The sequence below is a fragment of the Bufo gargarizans genome, chromosome 1 (assembly GCF_014858855.1).
Source record: "Bufo gargarizans isolate SCDJY-AF-19 chromosome 1, ASM1485885v1, whole genome shotgun sequence".
Lineage (NCBI taxonomy): Eukaryota > Metazoa > Chordata > Amphibia > Anura > Bufonidae > Bufo > Bufo gargarizans.
The window spans coordinates 492,630,769-492,652,879 of record NC_058080.1 but is presented as its reverse complement, the minus strand read 5'-3'; the positions used below and the strand labels follow the sequence as shown (position 1 = coordinate 492,652,879).

Genomic DNA, 22,111 nt, shown 5'->3' with positions numbered 1-22,111 from the left:
ACCACACACTAAAACAGAGCTGAACTAAAACCTAGTATATCTAGATGAAGAAGGAGGAAACTGAAGTGCTTTCCCCATAATTACCTTGAAGGAGTTGTCTGCCCACGGACCAATTCAGTGACTTCAAGTCCTGTGAACACATTTAGTCCATATAGCTGATGGAGATCAGCAGTACATTGAAGAACGACCACACACAACTGCTGTTTTGTGGTGTTGTGGTGTCTCCCTTCCTCTGGCATGTGTGGTCTGTGCCCTGTTTGAATAAACAGTGTATAAAATGCAATCAGATCTTTTTAACAGGAATATTAGAGGACATCAACAGCTATACACTTATATTGTTTCTCATTGTTTTGTGACTGCAACAGGCCGTAACATCAAGACATACTACAGGCTTCGCAGCATCCTTTATAAACCCCAAATATTTTTAACAGGAAGGAACAAAAAACACAGTTAAATTACAATTCTCGTTTTAACCCCTACAGTGTCCAGTATATAAAAAATCCAATACACCTCCGCTTGGAGCACGTTCATCTCAATTCACTCAACATCATGTCCCTCTGTTTCTTCTAAGATAAGCCATTTTATGTTAAACACTTTATGACCAAATTCAGAAAAGTGTCATGATACTTCTGCCTCAAGCGATTTTTTTTCCTCACAGTAGCGCCACCCATTTATTTACCACCAGTTTATTCCGCAATCCAGGGGCAGATTGGCCATAGACCTTACAGGGAAATTTCCAGATGGGCCAATGCCCAAGTGGCCGTCTGGGTCCTCCTTACGGTCGGCCAGTGGAAGTTTTTGGGGATGTATTTTGTCCTGCTGGCAGTATTTTGTGATGGGCTGTGGTATTTGGCTCTGTTTGGTCACAATCTGTCAGTTCTTTGCAAAAAAAAAAAAAATGTTCTAATGTTCTGCAGGCAGTGCAAAGGTATAATGAAATGATCACTCTGCCTTAGGACGGGTCTAGCAAGTGATCTAGATACTCTTTTTGTGGCACTTAGAGGGCTGCCTTCGTGAGACAACCTATTTGTCTCTCCCTCTCTACCCCCCTCTCTACCCTACCTCTCTCTATCTCTCTCTCCTTAGATTCAAAATTCACCAACATTTTTTCTCAAGAAATTCTGACGAATTTGAATAAAGAAAGAAAAAGAAAAAAAGAATAGAATCAATTTGCTCATTTCTAAAAGTGACAAAATTCCATCTGGAAAGAAAGAGCAATAATTCACAGTGCATATAGTTAAATCCAAGTCCAATATCTGTAAAATAACCAGTAGAAATGAGTAAAGTTTAGAAAAATTTGATTCGCCAGCTTCGCTGAACTTTGTTATTGGTTACGAATCACTTTGTCACAAAACGCCACCCCCCCCCTGTCATTTAACCCCTCAGATGCCGTGTTCAACGCTGACTGCAGCATCTGAGACTCACATTTATCTCCTCAGAGGTTTATCTGGCGTAAAAAAAAAAAAATCTAAATACCTCATGATTACGTCACCTCATTGTACTCACTAACGATGTCACCGCGTGATCATGTGGTGACATCTTCAAGCTCACTGCAGACCCCTTAGCAAGTTTTCTTGAATCAAGACAGGAGTGGATGGCTTTTCCGCGATAACGGTGATGTGGTGAGTGTAATATTTTTTGTTTTTTTAAGCCACCATTTTTTTAATCGTTACCACAAAACGCAAGAAAATTCGTTTTGTGGACAAGAATAGGCATTTCGATAATGGGTGGCCCGTTCCATGACTGGCATCTGTGTTTTGCGGATCTGCAATTTGCGCAATACACAGCACGGTCGTGTGCATGTAGCCTTAAAGGGATAATCCACTTTTTTTATTTTTTAATCTCTCCCCTCACCCAGCGGGACCTATGAAGGGAACTTTACTTAGGAGCTCCTTGCTGCATGGTTACTGCTCTGTGGTCCTTGGCTGTCTTCATTGCTCTTCCATATCCAGCCTATAACCTTCCTGCCTAGATGGGGTCACCAACGCTGCTGCTGCTGCAGTCAATAACTGGGTTCAGTGCTGACATGTCCCCAAGCAGCACAACACTGCTAGGACAGGGGCTGCTTGGGGACATGTCAGCACTGAGAGCAGTTATTGGTTGCAGTGGCACATGTGGCTCAATCCGTGCAGGAAGCTTACATGCATAGACTGTAAGTGCAGTGAAGGCAGCCCAGTACCCATGGAGCTGGAACAGAGCTATGGGGAGCAGGTAAGTATACTTCCCTTCACAGTTCCCACTGGATAGGCGGAATTTTAAAAAATCTGCCCCTTTAAGTGAGCGTTGAATAAAAATTTACCTTATAGTGAACCTGTGGTTTTGAGGCATTTTAAAGAAAGTATCATGGAATTGTATAATGAGCAACTTCCATACATACTGTTAGGCATATAAAATGATTTAGAGAGTTCAGTCCTAATGTTGGACTGGGGTTCCTTGGGTTGTCCAGAGGAAATTTTTCTCGGGACCCAACCCCTATATCATCAATAATGTATAACAGGTTTAGAATCAAAGAAATATACCTCAGAGGCAAGTTAGTGGCTTCGAAGGTAGCTCCAAATGGGATTTCTCCTGGACCTTTGAGAGCCACTATGGCTTCAGAGACTGGGCCCACCAGAAGATCCTGTGAAACTCTGGTGGGTCAGTCCGACCCCGTTCTGTCCTACTGTTAAATGATAATTCCATTTATTCAAGGTACTTCCTATCATAGCTTCTGTCCTGCCTCTTTCAAGTGAAACAAATTTAGATTGCCTGAAAAGTGTTAATTCTAAAAAGTGGGTAGCAAAAAATTGATATAATGACCTACATACATTTTGCTACTGGAATATGCTCTTAGTACAGGGCCATATACACTACCTTTCACTTTATTTAGCAGTTCAATTTCACTGGCAGTGACATAGAAACATAGAATTTGTCGGCAGATAAGAACCATTTGGCCCATCTAGTCTGCCCAATATACTGAATACTATGAATAGCCCTTGGCCCTATCTTATATGAAGGATAGCCTTATGCCTATCCCATGCATGCTTAAACTCCTTCACTGTATTTGCAGCTACCACTTCTGCAGGAAGGCTATTCCATGCATCCACTACTCTCTCAGTAAAGTAATACTTCCTGATATTACTTTTAAACCTTTGCCCCTCTAATTTAAAACTATGTCCTCTTGTAGCAGTTTTTCTTCTTTTAAATATTCTTTCCTCTTTTACCTTGTTGATTCCTTTATGTATTTAAACGTTTCTATCATATCCCCTCTGTCTCGTCTTTCTTCCAAGCTATACATGTTAAGGTCCTTTAATCTTTCCTGGTAAGTTTTATCCTGCAATCCATGTACCAGTTTAGTAGCTCTTCTCTCAACTCTCTCCAAAGTATCAATATCCTTCTGGAGATATGGTCTCCAGTACTGCACACAATACTACAAATGAGGTCTCCAAATGAGGACAGCATCAAGGAGGAACAAGTTAGGACAAGAGGAACGGTTTTTGTATCACTCTTTGACATAGTGAGCCCCAGTTATACACACTGACAAACACCAATACAAATAATCCTAACCCCAATCTAGCAGTTCTTTTAATTAACAGCAAATTCATTTTTGTTTAATTCATTTCCTAATAATTTTAGCAATTCATTTTTAACTATCCTACAACTAAACAAATTTCTATCAAGTATAAGATAAAGGAAGAACATGTAATAAATATTAGTAAAAAAGTAGTAAAAAAGATACTGGGCACTCTCTCTATATAGGAACCTCACAATTTATTACAGATATAGCATATACAGACAGTAAACAGTGTTTACTTCAGATATTTTAGAAGTCTAGTAGTTTTAAACTATCCGGATTTCATGACATATTGTTTTAAGTAACGTGTTTGTTTTATGAATTGTCTGTATATGCTATATCTGTAATAAATTGTGAGGTTCCTATATAGAGAGAGTGCCCAGTATCTTTTTTACTATTTTTTACCAGACTAAAGGAAGGGTGATTCCTTTTTACTGATAGCACCTCCTCCGTGGTTTGCGCCATTCCTGTGTGTCACTCCTTTTTGCTTATGTAATAAATATTGTCAGTAGTACTGTATCTTAAATTTAGCAATTACACCTTCCTACACAGAGTCTCACACTCAAAACGTATTCAGTAACTTGCAAAAAAATAAAATCTGTAAACATACTTAAAGTGCCAAAAATATACTTACTTCAATGGTGGCGTTCTTCCTTTTCCTGAGAACATTGTTTTGTCCATCTTAAAGACACCTTTACATAAATCTCCCAGTACAAGATTGTGCCTAGTAATCATACAAATGTATAGCAGCAGCTAGAAAAGAATATGTGATACAGTCTTCAACGTTTGTTATAGTTCATGTGAGGATTTCGAGCACTCATTATTTTGTTCCTGTATGTCCCAAGGGCATAAAAAGAATCAAAAGCTCATATATCATTTCCTTACAAAATGAAACACACCAGCTAAGAAATATGTTGACTGCAACCACTAAGGTTCACATAATTTTGGGGCTTTACATCATCAATGCAGATCAATACAAGCAAGGGTATGGTGACAAAATATAATGCCAGAACAACATAACGGTGGTATTGGTTACTTACCGTCCGATCCCTGTAACCCTCCCCTATTCCTCAACTTACCCCCTTTCCCCCGATAAATTACCTCCCCCCCAGTGTTCCATCCCCAACATTCCTTAATGAAAACTCGGACACCGGGTTTGGAGTAAATCGGCCACAGCAGCTGTTTTTTATTAACATACAAAACATAATATATTAAATAACAATTCCTTCCGAGGGGAGGTCCTTAAAGCCCCAAACAACTGCAAATACCCCACCGGGTGAGCCATCTTGCCTCCAGCTGTTGCCCACCAGCTCAGAAGCACCACTGAATGGCCCCTTTTAAATCCGCCACCACTGGGAGTCCAGCCCCAACCATGGAGCCCTCCTAGCATCCTCCTCTGTGAATATAACCAACTTCAAGGACCTCCCCCCGCCACTGACATGAAGACTTGACCACCTTAAGTCTGTGCGTTCCTCCACAACCTCAAAGTCACTTCAATACCCTCCTGAATTGCTAGGTTCCATATGTCCAAACCGACTGCATTTAAGTGCACACTGTCAGACCTCCAAAACCCCCCCACACCCTTCTCAAGCTCCATGTGTCTCACTGCCACCGCTCCATTCCTGGCCATGAATCGACCCATTGCCCGGTTCACTTTGACTCTCGCCCTGTTCACACCCTCCACTAAACGGGCACCCCTCCACACCATCCTCGGGACTATGTCGGACCAGACTGTTACCATCCACGGGAACAACGCCCATATTCTCAACAGGTCAAATTTAATGCCCTGCAAAAACTCACGAAACGGCCAGGTCATTACCGCCCACATGCAGTACTAACACCTCGGGTGCCCTATCCTGCCTCACAAACCGGTGAATCTCTGGCAACACCCCTGCCAAAACCATGCCCCTGCGCCCCATCCATCTAAAGGAATGACTGGAGTACCCTCCCTGACCCAACCCCAGCCGAACCAAACATTTTCAAAAAAACGCCCAAAACTGAAAACGCGACAAAAAAGAGTTGTCCCTATGCACTAACAACGGCAATACCCCGCTCCTCCTATCCCTCAAGTAATCCCGCAGACACTGTACCGGGCACATAGCACAACCCGGAACGCAAAACAGCACTACTCTCCGCCCCATTCCCTCCGCATCTGTCTTAGAGCGGCGAATGAGGAATTCCAACCTGTCGTGGAACAACTCCACATCCCCCTTTTGCAACCCCCCCACTCACCGGACCGTCGGGCAAACCAACTCCCCCAAACGTAAAGCCCCAAAAAACGCCAATGAAAAAGCCAACCTAAATAACCGCTCATCCGAGGTGGAACTACAAACCTCCCCTAACTGCTCCCCCAGCTTCAACAATAACCCAAAGGACACTGGTCTCCTGCTATCTTCCACGGCCCGCTCCCGACGCCACCCCTTCAGTGCCCGCACCACCAAAAAGGACTTTGTCACATCTGGCTACTTCCTACACTTAAACCCAAACGCCAGCCCGGCCATGCAACTGTTCATCTTCGCCTCCGACCAACCCTCCTCTCTACAGTGGCCCACAAACAATAGCATTGGAACCTCCAACTCACCGTCCCCAACCCCCAACTTACTGCACCAATCCTCCCAGTACTGCCACGCTTTCAAGCACGTCGCCCACGTGCCGGGCGCCAGTGATGCCTGAATGAGACCCGCTACGGTTCTTCCAGTACCGTTCATAGACAACTCGGGCACACCCTCCCAAATTCTTCCGCGTCTGGGGCCAACTGCCGGAAACGGTCCCACTGTGAACGAGAAAGAGCGTCAGCTATGCTGTTTTTCAACCCCTGGCACATGAACCGCCACCACCCATGCATTGAGCACCAGACACTCCAACACCAGCCGTTGCAATAACCGCACCACCAAAACCGACGAGGCCGCCAACCCATTTATCGCCTGCACTTCCCCCAGGTTATCACAGTGGAACTGCACCTTTTTGTCCCGAAAAACCTCTACCCACAATATCACCTCCACTACTATGGGAAAAAGTTCCAACAATGCCACATTTTTTACCCAACCTCTTTTAACCCAGCTATCCGGCCACCTTCCCGCACACCATTGCCCCCCACAGTAAACTCCAAAACCCCCGCTCCCTGCCGCATCTGAAAACAACTCAAAATCAAAAGAGTTCACCACATCCCCCATGAATAGAGAGCGACCGTTATAATTTTCCAGAAAACAACTCCACACTTTCACGTCCGCTCTCAATTCCCTCCCTAAACGAATGTAATGATGTGGTGAAACCACTCCTGCTGTTGCCATTGCCAACCTTCTACAAAATACCCTCTCCATGGGCATAATCCGGCACGTGAAGTTGAACTTTCCAAGCAGTGACTGAAGCTCCTGCCACTGTAATTTTTTTAAACGACACACCCTCACTAGCTCTCCTTTCAAATCAATTTATCCAAGGGTAATCTACATTCCATCCTGTCTGTGTCAATCACTATTCCTAAAAAACTCAACTCCATAACCGGCCCAACCGTCTTATCTTTAGCCAACAGGACCCCAAAACCCCCAAATAGCGACTCCAACGTATGTAACAACAATATGCACAGGAAATACACAGGAAATCGTCCAGGTAATAAATGATAGATTCACAACCCGACAAATCCGCCACTGCCCACTCCAAAAACGAGCTAAACGCCTCGAAGTATGCGCACGACAGGGAACAACCCCTAGGCAAACACCTATCTACGAAAAATCCCCCCTCCCAAAAACACCCCAACAGATGTAAACAATCCGGGTGTACCGGCAGCAACCTAAACGCTGCCTCAATGTCAGTCTTTGCTAGCAGCGCCCCTTTCCCAAACTTCTTAACCCACTGCCTCGTCAAATGAGGTATAAACCACCGAACACAAGGCCGGGTCTAAACCGCCATTGACCGACGAGCCCTTTGGAAAATGACAGATGATGAAGCCGAAACGTATTCATCTCCTTCTTCGGAACCACCCCCAAAGGTGACACCCGCAAATTCGGCAATGGCGGGTCCAAAAATAGGCCCGCCATCCTGCCTAGACTTACTTCCTTACTAAGTTTTTCTGCCACTACCTCCGGATGCTCCAACGCCGACATCAAATTTCTTCTAGACAACATCGCCTCACTCTGAACAAACGGGATTCTAAACCGCACCGAAAACCCTTCCCTTAATAACGCTGCCGCTTCCCTATCCGGATATCTGTCTAGAAACGGGCCCATCCTTCCCAGACGGACCGGCGTCTCCCCCTTTGCTATTGAAGTCCCCCCCCTTTGTCTGCTGCCCCTAAAGCACCGCGCAGCTCCGTGTGACCCCCACAGATCGAGCACTCGTGCTTAAATTTACACTTAGCTCCGAATTTACAGGTTCCGTCGTTAAATGTGTAACAATGGCCCTTCGCTGCCCTCCACCTCCTGAATCCCCCCAAAAGGACTGGCACTGTCTAACCGGCGCAGTAACCTTCAACCACAAGGCTATATCCTTATGATCCCACTTTATCTCAGGACGCACCGCCTTCCGTTGCCTGAACTGTTCGTCGTACCGCAACCACGCTATCCCCCCATATACCCTATACGCCTCGCCGATTGCATCTAAATAGCAGAACAGTGCCGAACAGCACTCCGGCGCCTTCTCCCCTATCACGCTTGCTAGTATCGCGAACGCCTGCTACCAGTTTGCAAAGGTCCGCGGTATCAAGTGATACCTCCGCTTCTCCTCCTCTTCCTTCTTGCCCTCATCCCTTCTTACCCTATCCAGGTTAAATTTATCCATGAAAAAATTTCAACATATTCCTCCCTCCAAATCTTTTCCCTCACTTCCTGTTTTAAATGCGCCCCCAATGGGCCTTCAAAACATACATAGACCTCTCTTCTCGCCCTATCGTCGAGTCGTACCGTCTCCTCCTCTGCCGCGCCCCTCGCCTGCATGTGCACCGACGACACCGCGGACCCCGAACTGTCCCCCCCCAACCATGTCTGATCCACCCGAGGGCCTCGACAACCCCCACGCAGGCAACGGGGATGTCCCCCCCCATACCCTATCCTACTAGCAAACCAGCCAGCCCCCAAAATAATTGACCTAAACCCCTGATAAGATCTAACGGGGGGCCCCCAACAGCCCCAGCCCCCCCACTACCTGTGCTAATGTCCCCCATGAGTCCTTACCTGGCTGCCTGGGTGCTGTGTCCCCACCAGCCGCAGATCCTGACTCCAGCAGACCGATCCTCCACCTCGTCGCCTCTTCATCCAGTCCCCTAGCCAGGCCCAGGCTAGAGACGTTAGCTCTTCCATCTTCCCGAGCTTGCTCAGACAGGGGCCTGCTGCCGGATACCGCTGGAGCTGCAGCAGCCCCGTTCCTCCCGACATCCTGTACACGCCGGGGGACCTCTACCTCCGGTCCTGGGCTGGCGACCCCCGCACCTGGTCCAGCTACCACGCCGTCTGTCCCAGAAGACCGAGGTGACCGGGCCCGGCCACCTCGCAGGCTCCACCTACAGTTCGGATTCCTCCCACGCCGAGGAGTACTGCAGGAAGTGGCCCCCGCCGCCCCCCGGCGTGGAGGGTCCCTGGAGGGGCTCCGTTTGGGGTGCTGAGCCCGGGGGGGTTATGAGGATTGAGGGCTGTAGCGCGCCGGCGGCCTGGCCCGCCACGGCTGGTTTAGTATGAGCTGAGGCACAGCTGGGGCCTCAGCCACCCCCCGAAGCATCTGCTACACCTGCTCCTGGATCCATCCCGCACCGCAGACCTCCGCTGCCGCCCTCAGCTGGCTAATGCTCGCCTCAAGCTGCTCCATCTCAGGTACCACTTTAGCTCTTTTCCCACAACACAAAATTGCCCCTTTCCTCTCCTGGCTCCAACTATTTAACCCCTTGACCACTCCCCTTACACTTAAACCACCCAATCCCCCCTTTTCAGAGCCCCTCGAAACCCACCCCTGTTAAACCCAGCCTATCACCCACTACCTGGGGTCTCCCTGAACCAAACCCCCCGTCATGATGGCCTCCCCTAAAGGCTCTGCCCCCCAGTCCGGCCATAACTGTATTTTGGCATACATTTAGCCAATGATCTTGACATCCACTGGGAAAAGTGGCAATGCATTGTGTGAACCTAGAATCCCCTCAAATTCTAATTACACAGGTAGAAGCAACGGATCCGCCGTTATGGCCGACACCTCTTCATAACTCCGACGGATCCACCGCCAGGCATATGGACTATGTTTAAAATAGAGAAAAACAATCACTAACCTCTTGGAAGCAGCTCAGTTCTAAGGGTACCATCCCCGCTGCTTCGGGTCTCCTATAGACCAAATTGTGATGCCCAGTTCATGGTCACATGAACTGATGCAGACTGGCCTTAGCAATGATGTGTCCCTGAGATGCAAGTGAGCCTCCGAGTGTTTTAAGAGGTCAAAAGGAGATCAAACAATATTTAAAGGCATTCTACATCTTGTTAAAATATTCTGGGGTACTTAAGTAACCTTCACCTTTGGAAGGGTGCCTGAGAATAGGTTCTAGTCTGCTATTGTCCTACAGAGGTATATCATTCTATACTTGGTCTGTCTGTGTACTAATATCTGCCTGTTTCCTGGATTTGCAGTTACAAAAAAGATCATTCCTCAGCGAAAAAACAGACTGGCCCATTGAAATTAATAGCAATCTTCCAGGTTTATTGGTTATAACAACAGGGGTTTTCTCTGTGATCACCCTTGAAGCCAGGGACCACCCACTCTTCCTTTCCCTTTGACCCCTGTTTTAGGCTTTTTTTCGAATTGAAATGTATGTACAGTCATGTGAAAAAATTAGGACACCCTTTGAAAGCATGTGGTTTTTTGTAACATTTTTAATAAAAGGTTATTTCATCTCCGTTTCAACAATACAGAGAGATTAAAGTAATCCAACTAAACAAAGAAAACTGAAGAAAAGTCTTTTCAAGATCTTCTGTAAATGTCATTCTACAAAAATGCCTATTCTAACTGAGGAAAAAGATAGGACACCCTCACATGTATTCCCTCTTAAATTGGCTCAGATCTCACACAGGTATATCACACCAGGTGCACATAATTAGTAGATCGTTACTCTGCATGTTGAATGAGGCTTGCCCTATTTAAACCTCAGACATTTAGTTTGGTGTGCTCCTGACTGTTGAAGTGAGAGTGAGCACCATGGTGAGAGCAAAAGAGCTGTCAGAGGACTTCAGAAAAAAGATTGTAGCAGCCTATGAGTCTGGGAAGGGATTTAAAAAGATCTCAAAAGATTTTGAAATCAGCCATTCCACTGTCCGGAAGATAGTCTACAAGTGGAGGGCTTTCAAAACAACTGCCAACATGCCCAGGACTGGTCGCCCCAGCAAGTTCACCCCAAGAGCAGACCGCAAGATGCTAAAAGAGGTCTCCAAAAACCCTAAAGTGTCATCTCGAGAACTACAGCAGGCTCTGGCTACTGTTGATGTAGAAGTACATGCCTCTACAATCAGAAAGAGACTGTACAAGTTTAACTTGCATGGGAGGTGTGCAAGGAGGAAACCTTTGCTTTCCAAGAGAAACATCGAGGCCAGACTGACATTTGCCAGAGATAAAGTTGACAAAGACCAGGACTTCTGGAATAATGTTCTTTGGACAGATGAGTCCAAAATTGAATTATTTGGACACAACAGCAGAGGACATGTTTGGCGTAAACCAAACACAGCATTCCAAGAAAAGAACCTCATACCAACTGTGAAGCATGGAGGTGGAAGTGTCATGGTTTGGGGCTGCTTTGCTGCAGCAGGACCTGGTCAGCTCACCATCATAGAATCCACGATGAATTCTACTGTGTATCAGAAGGTGCTTGAAGAACATGTGAGACCATCAGTTAGAAAATTAAAGCTGAAGCGGAACTGGACCATGCAACATGACAATGACCCAAAACATACTAGTAAATCAACCAAAGATTGGCTGAAAAAGAAGAAATGGAGAGTCCTGGAATGGCCAAGTCAAAGTCCAGATTTGAATCCCATTGAGATGCTGTGGGGTGACTTGAAAAGGGCTGTACGTGCAAGAAACCCCTCAAACATCTCACAGCTGAAAAAGTTCTGCATTGAGGAGTGGGGTAAAATTTCCTCAGACCGATGTCGAAGACTGGTAGATGGCTACAAGAACCGTCTCACTGCAGTTATTTCAGCCAAAGGAGGTAACACTCGCTATTAGGGGCAAGGGTGTCCTATCTTTTTCCTCAGTTAGAATAGGCATTTTTGTAGAATGACATTTACAGAAGATCTTGAAAAGACTTTTCTTCAGTTTTCTTTGTTTAGTCGGATTACTTTAATCTCTCTGTATTGTTGAAACGGAGATGAAATAACCTTTTATTAAAAATGTTACAAAAAACCACATGCTTTCAAAGGGTGTCCTAATTTTTTCACATGACTGTATATATCTGCTCTTATGATGCTATTTCAAGCAACCTTTTTTTCACCTGAAGAAGGGGAGTTGTTTTCCCCGAAACGCGTTGTGAAAGTTTTTTTATAACCAATAAACATGGAAGATTGCTATTAATTCCAATTGGCCAGTCCGTTTTTGAGCCGAGGGATGATCTTTTTTGTATCTGTATAACAATCCTCCGTGAGACTTCAGGCAACCCCACTTGAGGATATTCACATCCGTGGCTGCATACCGACCGCATCCGGGGAACATAAAGCTATTCCCAACATGCCTACAATAGAGTTGTGCCTATGTTTTGCACAACATCCTAAGGTGAGCATCCAACTGGGGTAATATTTGGAACTGTGTATGTATGTTTTTCACCCTATGGTGTGCCTCTCTCTTGTTTATCTATATAGTAAACAAAGCCTGTCTAAGTGTTTCCTGGATTTGACCTTTTGCTTCCTGACCTCTTCCTGATCTCCGTTCTGACCCTGAGCTGCCCGTCCTAACCTCGGACTGTCACTGGACTTCATTAACTTTGCCTTCCTTGATCTCGGCCTGTCCTGACAGTTTGGCCTGATCCCTTGGTGTTCTGCAACCTTGTCTTTTGACCCCCGTGGGTGAACAAACACTATTCCAAGAGGCATCAGCCTGGTACCTCCCCTGCAGCAGAGTCCACATCCCTGTATAAGGTTTAAAGTGTGAAAACCAGTGGGTCACTTAGATACCACCCTTAGGAGTAGCTCCAAATTAAATCTGTTAAAGTTATACACTGTGTTCACATCTGCTATGTTACACGTGCAATACTGAACTTACCCTATCTGAATTCAAGTCAGGAAATGAGACAGTACAACAGCACAGCAACAAACACATCCCAAACACTGCAAAAAAAAAGACTGGACTACAGTTCCCAGAATACAGAATAAAGTACAAACTGGAAGAAAATGCACCTTACAAATGATATCCTCAACAACCAGAATGGAGTGAGGCCTGAATATATAAAGGCTCAACAATCAGCAACTCTACCCTAATCAACAAGGCACGGCTATGCGATAACCATACCTAGATTAAAATGCAAGGCCTTCACATAGTAACTACCCAAACAAAATTAGTAACTAGGTGAACATAAAACAACAGAGAAACTACTGTTGCTTGTAACAATCATCAAATCATGGGCATCTTTCATTCATTTCCTAAGATTCATAATCTGGGGTTCCCTCCTGCTTTTCATCCTCTTGTTGCAACCTCTTGTTCCCCTGTAGTGACCATTCATATGCCTTTTTTATGGTGGTCACTAAGGGGCCTTAGGATGGGCTGCTGCCCAGTCTAAGTGCTGCCTGGGTCTCAAGGGCTCAGGGCTATCCTAGCAAGCAGCGCCTCTCTGGCGCAGACTGCTGGTGACTGTCGGTATAGTACTGACAGTATATTTCTCTTGTACTACATGTGAATTATAGGAGAAATCAATAGATACCCTATTAAAGTCCCCTTGTTAGACTGTTAAATGGTAAGTAAAAAAAAATGTTTATGTGCCAGATGGCACTTTATGGTGGCTCGTGGGCCACGGATGGCGGCGGATTGCGTGGGAGGCAGAGGGAGCGACACGGGGCTCCTCTCTCCTCACTCACACGGAAGTCTGTGGGTGAGGAGAGCGGCGCTCCGTCCACCCGTCCGTCCAGCCAATCACAGGCGATCCTGAGAGGTGGCGTCACTGCCACCTCACAGGATCTACACAGGGTGATTGGTGGTGTATATTACACCACTGATCACCCTCCTATTCCGGGTCATCGGGTCACTGGAGATCCGAATGACCCGGAGGAAACGCTGCAAACCGCAGGTCTGAATTGACCTGCGGTTTGCAGCGATCGCCGATACGGGGTAGTCACAGGACCACCCTCGTCATTGTCACAGGGTGCCTGCTTAATGATATCAGCAAGCACCCCAGGGCCTGCGGCGCAGCGGTAATCGGAAATACACAGGGCGTACATGTACGCCCTGTGTCCTTAAGGACGCCTACTTCACCTACAAATGCAGAGCATTATATACTGTATACTACCACTATAGGTGCAAGGTGAGAGTATAATATATATGGTGCTGCCACTACAAGGGAAATTATACTACAAGAAAATTAGACCATTATATATACTACAACTACAGGGGGCATTATAATACAGGGGGCACGACAGGGGTACATTAGACATACGGGCACTTTAGGGGGCATTATAATACAGGGGGCACTTTAAATACTGTCGATGGATCGGGGGCCATATAAAGGTGCGTCTTTACTGCTGGAGGCATTATAAGGGGGCCTTATTTCTTCTTGGAGCACTATAGGGCCATTATTAATAACTCATCCAGCAAAAGTAGTAGTCAACAGTAAAATAAATCCTAAGTCCTTTTAGCCCTTGCTAATGTAACAGACTCCATCTTGTCTTTGTACAAACTTTTCCAAACGTCTTCTCAACATAGTGTGTGGGAAGGCGGTGGTGGGCTACAAGACTTGTTTAGGTATCCAGGAGCTAAGGCGAGGAAGACCTTGTCCACACATTCCACCATAACCTGCACTGTCCTAACACGAGGCTATCATGCATTGCTTCTTCAGTCTCATTGGATCAGTGAACTACTGTATGCCATGAACATCTGATTGGCTTTCTGTTTGTGTCTTTATGTATAAATGCTAAGAAAGGAGAAAGCCAGACTCTATATGCTATTGTACACCAATTCTGTGTGTACATTAGAGGAAGCCACTCTAACACTGGATACGGTTATACTTTCATTCACTGCATCAGTCAGTTATACTAACTGATATATCTTGCTGGGTTTTTGTAGATGTACAGTACAGACCAAAAGTTTGGACACACCTTCTCATTCAAAGAGTTTTCTTTATTTTCATGACTATGAAAATTGTAGATTCACACTGAAGGCATCAAAACTATGAATTAACACATGTGGAATTCTATACATAACAAAAAAGTGTGAAACAACTAAATATGTCATATTCTAGGTCTTCAAAGTAGCCACCTTTTGCTTTGATTACTGCTTTGCACACTCTTGGCATTCTCTTGATGAGCTTCAAGAGGTAGTCACCTGAAATGGTCTTCCAACAGTCTTGAAGGAGTTCCAAGAGATGCTTAGCACTTGTTGGCCCTTTTGCCTTCACTCTGCGGTCCAGCTCACCCCAAACCATCTCGATTGGGTTCAGGTCCGGTGACTGTGGAGGCCAGGTCATCTGGCGCAGCACCCCATCACTCTCCTTCATGGTCAAATAGCCCTTACACAGCCTGTAGGTGTGTTTGGGGTCATTGTCCTGTTGAAAAATAAATGATGGTACAAATTAACGCAAACCAGATGGAATAGCATGCCGCTGCAAGATGCTGTGGTAGCCATGCTGGTTCAGTATGCCTTCACTTTTGAATAAATCCCCAACAGTGTCACCAGCAAAGCACCCCCACACCATCCCACCTCCTCCTCCATGCTTCACGGTGGGAACCAGGCAGGTAGAGTCCATCCGTTCACCTTTTCCAACCACCAAAGACATGGTGGTTGGAACCAAAGATCTCAAATTTGGACTCATCAGACCAAAGCACAGATTTCCACTGGTCTAATGTTCATTCCTTGTGTTCTTTAGCCCAAACAAGTCTCTTCTGCTTGTTGCCTGTCCTTAGCAGTGGTTTCCTAGCAGATATTCTACCATGAAGGCCTGATTCACACAGTCTCCTCTTAACAGTTGTTCTAGAGATGTGTCTGCTGCTAGAACTCTGTGTGGCATTGACCTGGTCTCTAATCTGAGCTGCTGTTAACCTGCAATTTCTGAGGCTGGTGACTCGGATGAACGTATCCACCGCAGCAGAGGTGACTCTTGGTCTTCCTTTCCTGGTGCGATCCGCATGTGAGCCAGTTTCTTTGTAGCACTTGATGGTTTTTGTGACTGCACTTGGGGACACTTTCAAAGTTTTCCCAATTTTTCGGACTGGCTGACCTTCATTTCTTAAAGTAATGATGGCCACTCGTTTTTCTTTACTTAGCTGCTTTTTTCTTGCCATAATACAAATTCTGAAAGTCTATTCAGTAGGACTATCAGCTGTGTATCCACCTGACTTCTCCACAATGCAACTGATGGTCCCAACCCCATTTATAAGGTAAGAAATCCCACTTATTAAACTTGACAGGGCACACCTGTGAAGTGAAAACCATTTCAGGTGACTACTTCTTGAAGCTCATCAAGAGAATGCCAAGAGTGTGCAAAGCAGTAATCAAAGCAAAAGGTGGCTACTTTGAAGAACCTAGAATATGGCATATTTTCAGTTGTTTCACACTTTTTTGTTATGTATATAATTCCACATGTGTTAATTCATTGTTTTGATGCCTTCAGTGTGTATCCACAATTTTCATAGTCATGAAAATAAAGAAAACTCTTTGAATGAGAAGGTGTGTCCAAGCTTTTGGTCTGTACTGTATGTGCCATTGTGGAAGTAGTAATCCCCACAGTGATAAAACCTTTAATAACAAGAGGAATTCAGGTTGATAACTGATTGGATTTCATGTAATGTTTGATAGAGACAGTTGTTAGGAACTTAGAAGTTTAGAATTTGTGGGCACATGACATCGCCTTTATTTTCAGCATGCAAAATATGAAATGTAGGGAAGCCACATCCTATTCTTGTTTCCTGCAATCACATTAATACAACTGAGTGATCATCACAACTCAGAACTAAAAATAGATTTGAAGTAAAGTTTTATATTCATAATCATTTGTTAAGAATATACAAGTTGAATTCTAGACCTTGAATGATTCTTGAGCAGGAGTGTAATGCCCAGTGGCGTAGGGATCGCCATAGCAGCCATAGCAATGGTTATGGGGCCCTACGCCACTGGGGGCCCGGGCTGCCGGCTGAGGATTTAAAAAATAATAATTCAAGTGGCAGTACGAGTGCCCCCCCCCCCCACCTCATTGGTGGCAGCGGCAGTTCCAATCAGAGTCCCAGAAGTGTAATGCTGGGGCTCCAATCGGTTAGCTACTGAAGTCCTGGCTGCCATGGTCAGTTACTCTGCAGCATACTTACATGCGCTGTGGCCGCCGTGCGCTCCTCCTTCTTGTAACTCGTCACAGGTCTGTGCGGCGCATTGCTATAAGCATAAGCAATGCGGCACACAGACCTGTGACGAGTTACAAGAAAAAGGAGCGCCAGGCAGCTACAGCGCATGTAGGTATGCTGCAGAGTATGCAATGATTTTAATACTGAGGGGGGGGGTGCACTGCCCACCAATGATTTTAATACCGGGGAGGGCGCACTGGGGGCTGATGGAGATGGTACTGGGGGCTGGTGAGAGGCACTGGGGGGTGATGGAGAGGCACTGGGGGCTGGTGAGAGGCACTGGGGGCTGATGGAGAGGCACTGGGAGCTGATGGAGAGGCACTGGGGGCTGATGGAGAGGCACTGGGGGCTGATGGAGAGGCAATGGGGGCTGATGGAGAGGCACTGGGGGCTGGTGAGATAAACTGGGGGCTGATGAAGAGGCACTGGGGGCTGATGGAGAGGCATTGGGGGCTGATGGAGAGGCACTGGGGGCTGGTGAGAGGCACTATGGGCTGATGGAGAGGCACTGGGGGCTGATGGAGAGGCACTGGGGGCTGATGGAGAGGCTACTGGGGGCTGATGGAGAGGCTACTGGGGGCTGCTACGAGGCTACTTAGGGTTGCTATGAGGCATGGGGCTCTTATCTGAGGTCTGATTGGAGGTAATTTATATTGGGGTCTGAGCTGAGGTGTGATCTGAGGTCTTATTGGGGTCTTATTAACATTGGGGATCTTATTGGAGCTGTCAGCTGAAGTCTGATTAACATTGGGGGTTGATTGCTGATTGGGTGATTGGTGGTCTGACCTGAGGTGTAATAAAAAAAAAAATTCCGGAGCAGCTTGGAGAAAAAAGGCCTCACAGTCTCCCACACTCCTTCTGCCCGGCCAAGCCTGTCAGCACCCCTTAGGTGAAGCCAGCCAGCACCCCTGAGGCCAAGCCTGTCAGCACCCCTGAGGCCAAGCCTGCCAGCACCCCTGAGCCCAAGCCAGCCAGCACCCCTGAGGCCAAGCCTGCCAGCACCCCCGAGGCCAAGCCTGCCAGCACCCCGAGGCCAAGCCAGCCAGCACCCCTGAGGCCAAGCCTGCTAGCACCCCTGAGGCCAAGCCTGCCAGCACCCATGAGGCCAAGCCTGCCAGCACCCCTGAGACCAAGCCAGCCAGCACCCCTGAGGCCAAGCCTGCCAGCACCCCTGAGGCCAAGCCTCCCAGCACCCCTGAGGCCAATCACCTACACGTGTATCAGCACTAGATATATACCCCTTACTCTCCCTAATACCCAAACTACACAAGATACATATCCCTACCTTCTGTCTAATACACATACACACCCCACGATATGTACTTTCACCTTGTTATGTTACAGACCCCTGTACAATTTAACAATCTTCTTTAATACACAGACATTTAGATTCATACATTTACTACACTGGCATAAATGCGTTGCCAGTGACCAACTGTCTGTGCTTAGTCCTACGCGTAACCGTCGCAAGTGCATGAGGAGCTGCGGACGTGGCGGCGAGGTCCGAGAGGTATGCGGGGGTGGAATATCCGGAGGGGGGGCCCATAAAAATGTTTTGCTATGGGGCCCAGTCATTTCTAGCTACACCCCTGGTAATGCCTCATTCAAACTGTCAGCATTCGGTCAGTGATTTCCATCAGTGATTTTGAGCCAAAACCAGGTGTGGATCTAAATACAGAACTGGTGCAGATCTTTCCATTATACCTTATGTCTGTGGAGGCTCCTGGTTTTGGCTCACAATCACTGATGGAAAACTCTGACCAAAACACTGACGTGTGAATGAGGCTTAAAGCCTCTTTCACATTAGCAATACAGAATGTGTCAGGCTCTATTCAGTGAATTTTTTTTTCATGCCAGTTGAAGCAGTTTTGTCTGCTAACTGAAGAAAACTGAAAAATAAAGCATCTGCCACTAGCAACCATTCCTGAAAACCAGACTACATCCGGATGCCATGCATGTTTTTTTCACTGACCCATTGACGTGAAAGGACCAGTCCTGTGAAAAACTGATAAAGACAGAACATGGTGCTTTTCCTGAATGGACAGATTGTCAGTGAAAAACATTGCTCATGTACATATAGCCTTTGAAATTAATTGGTCAGGGTTTAGTCTGGTTTCTGTCCATTAAAATAAACACAATGCATCTGGATAGAAAACTCCCTTGTGTGAAATTAGCCTTAAAGTGTAACTGTTGTTTCTTCTATCAAAGCTGTACCTGCGTGTTACTAAGGAGAGTCTGTCTTCAGTGTTTTACTGAGCACTAAAGATGCCTGTGTGTAAGAAGTCAGGTAGGCAGGGTGATGAGTAGTCATAGTAAGGCCACATGTCCGAGACTGGGGATAGTGACAAGACGTGGCTGGAAGCCTCAGCATGTTACACACAGACGTCTTCTGCTGACTGACGACAGATTCTCCTTAGCAATGCTGTTAGAGCTTTGCTGAGAAGACTCTTTACACCCTGTTTTGTAGAAAGAAACATCCCTAATAAAGTATACGGCAAACATTGTTGACATCTGTGTACCTGTATTTACCATCTGTCTCCCTACACAAGAAGGAGCTGAGCAGATTGATATTCAGATTTGTGTTAAAAGATTTGGTATGCATTTTATTAATTTACATCTCTGCTCTTCTTTGCTTAGGAGTCAAATGCAGTGACTGATAGTGATGAGCGGGAGGTGCCATATTCGATTTTGCGATATTTTGCGAATATTCGATTGAATATTCATCTTATATTCATTGAAATCAAATATTCGTCATTATGCTATTTATCCCAAATAATATGCGATTTAATTAATCGCGTATTGCGATTTTGTATATTTTACGAATATTCGCCAAAAATATATAGCGAATATTCGTACACATATAGACTGCAATTTCACAAATGTAGTGCGATAATCTTTTTTTTTGTCTAATTTTTTTTGTCTCTTTCTGAATCAGAGACAAAAAAAAATTGACAAAAAAAAAAAGGATTATAGCACTACAATAGTGAAATTGCAGTCTATATGTGTATAACTTAGTTTTTTTTGAATATTCATCATATTCTAAAACAAGAATATATGGCGAATATTCGTAAAATATACAAAATTGCAATACGCAATTAATTAAATTGCATATTATGTTGCTAAATATTCGTCTTACAATATGACGAATATTCTAAAAAACAAATATATAGCACTATATCACATATATTTGTTTTTTAGAATATTCATGAACATTCGTGAATTTTGGAGACCTTGCCTTGAAAAGAACGACCCTGCTGAGTGATCAGATCCAAGTGGTGCTTCATCTTTAAGCACCATTACAGGAAAAAAGTATTTTTGCACTTGACCATGCACATTCACTGATGGATTCTGTCCAAAAATTTGTTGCCCACTGATGAAGCGGGTTAAGATGCTAGCAGAAAGGCATATGAGCTATTCAGTTTGCGTTTTGGCACCTGCATTAGGTGCAGGGGTGTATTAGGGCTTAATACGAACACTCAGAGGCATCACTCATTTTAGGGGTCTCTGCGAAGGGAAATTTAAAGGAAGAACAGTATAAGGCCTCCTGCACACGACAGTATTTTTTAACGTCCCGCAAAACGTGGTTCCGTTGTACCGTGATCCGTGCCCGTTTTTTCTTCTGTGGGTCTGCCGTGATTTTTGGAGGATCCACGGACATGAAAAATGAAAAAAAAATCTAAGTCAAGTTTGCCATTGAAATGATAGGAAAAAACGGACACGGATCACGGACACGGATCACGGACACGGATGCCAATCTTGTGTGCATCCGTGATTTTCACGGACCCATTGACTTGAATGGGTCCGTGAACCGTTGGCCGTGAAAAAAATAGGACAGGTCATATTTTTTCACGGCCAGGAAACACGGATCACGGACGCGGCTGCCAAACGGTGCAGTTTCCGATTTTTCCACGGACCCATTGAAAGTCAATGGGACCGCAGAAAAACACGTTAAACGGGACAACGGCCACGGGTGCACACAACGGTCGTGTGCAGGAGGCCTAACACACAGCAACCACCGGAAGAATATTGAAGCATAAAGGGATCTGCCTGACCTTCTGCTGCTCCATCTGATTCACCTCATCTTTCACCTTCTATAAAGTAGATGTCCTTCTCTAATTGAGCTTCTGACCAGGGATGATGAGTCCATGACTATTGTATTGTGCAATACTCGTGTGGTTTCTGTCGATGCTGTAATCTCCACAAACAAATACGGTGGATATGTCTATAATGTAACCTCTGGTGTGTTAACCTATTGGTCCTGCATCGTTTTTCCCAGATTTTTTCTTTTGGGAGGATTCTGACACAGACTTTTCAATGTATATTTATTACAGGTTAGGTGTGAATTTCTCTATTTTTCTGATACTCTGGATTCCAGCCACTTAGATTATCTTGGAGCTGCTGTGTATCGATTAGAAAATAATTATGGTCTAAAACTGCTGAGGGTGCTCTTCAAGCATAAAAAAAAAGTGATACCTCATGGATCCCCAGCTGCCTCCATATTGACGATGCCCGGACCCCAAAGCTCTCTGCTTCCTAATCCAGTGATGATGTTTCATTACAGTGGCATGTGACTGCTGCGGCCAAATCACCGTTTGTAGCATGTCCCGAGTGATTGGCAGAGAGCTTTGGGGTCCGGGCATCGTCGATATGGAGGCAGCTGGGGATCCATGAGGTATCAGAACAGGGGACTGGGCATTGTTGGTACGAAAGTGACAGGGAATCTGTGAAGAGGGTATGGCTTTTTTATGGTTAAACCATTATCTCAAAAGTTTAGACCATGATTTTTTTCTATGGCAAAACCACTTTGATTCCCAATATCCACAGCTTTAAGTGTGACTTAAAATCACATGTTTTAGGGTGGTGTCGAACATACCTCAACCTAACTCTTCTTTGTTCACCCTGTGAAACAGTGACAGGTCTCACTCAGGTTGGAGGCAAGGAAGTAGTGGATAGTGCGGTCCACGCCTCTATTCCACCACATGTGAGACCAGCTGGATGTAGTCAGGCTGGTATAAAGCACCTCCCAGGGTGTCAGAAAGGGGGAAGTGTGTTACCCGTAGACAGAGGC

General features: G+C 45.5%; 1 protein-coding gene, 1 long non-coding RNA gene and 2 gene segments (V, D, J or C); 1 reads left to right on the top strand and 3 right to left on the bottom strand.

Annotated features, from left to right (window-relative positions):
• Positions 1-4,339, bottom strand: part of LOC122923226 — a 151,474-nt gene extending 147,135 nt beyond the window's left edge. The window contains exon 1 of the mRNA XM_044273988.1: positions 4,188-4,339. The gene's annotated coding sequence lies outside the window, so the exon portion shown is untranslated. The remainder of the gene's footprint in view (positions 1-4,187) is intronic.
• LOC122923233 overlaps positions 1-22,111 on the bottom strand; it is a 306,484-nt gene that overhangs the window by 33,883 nt on the left and 250,490 nt on the right.
• LOC122923246 overlaps positions 1-22,111 on the bottom strand; it is a 386,426-nt gene that overhangs the window by 234,629 nt on the left and 129,686 nt on the right.
• LOC122923288 overlaps positions 1-22,111 on the top strand; it is a 172,523-nt gene that overhangs the window by 21,112 nt on the left and 129,300 nt on the right. The window lies entirely within an intron of this gene.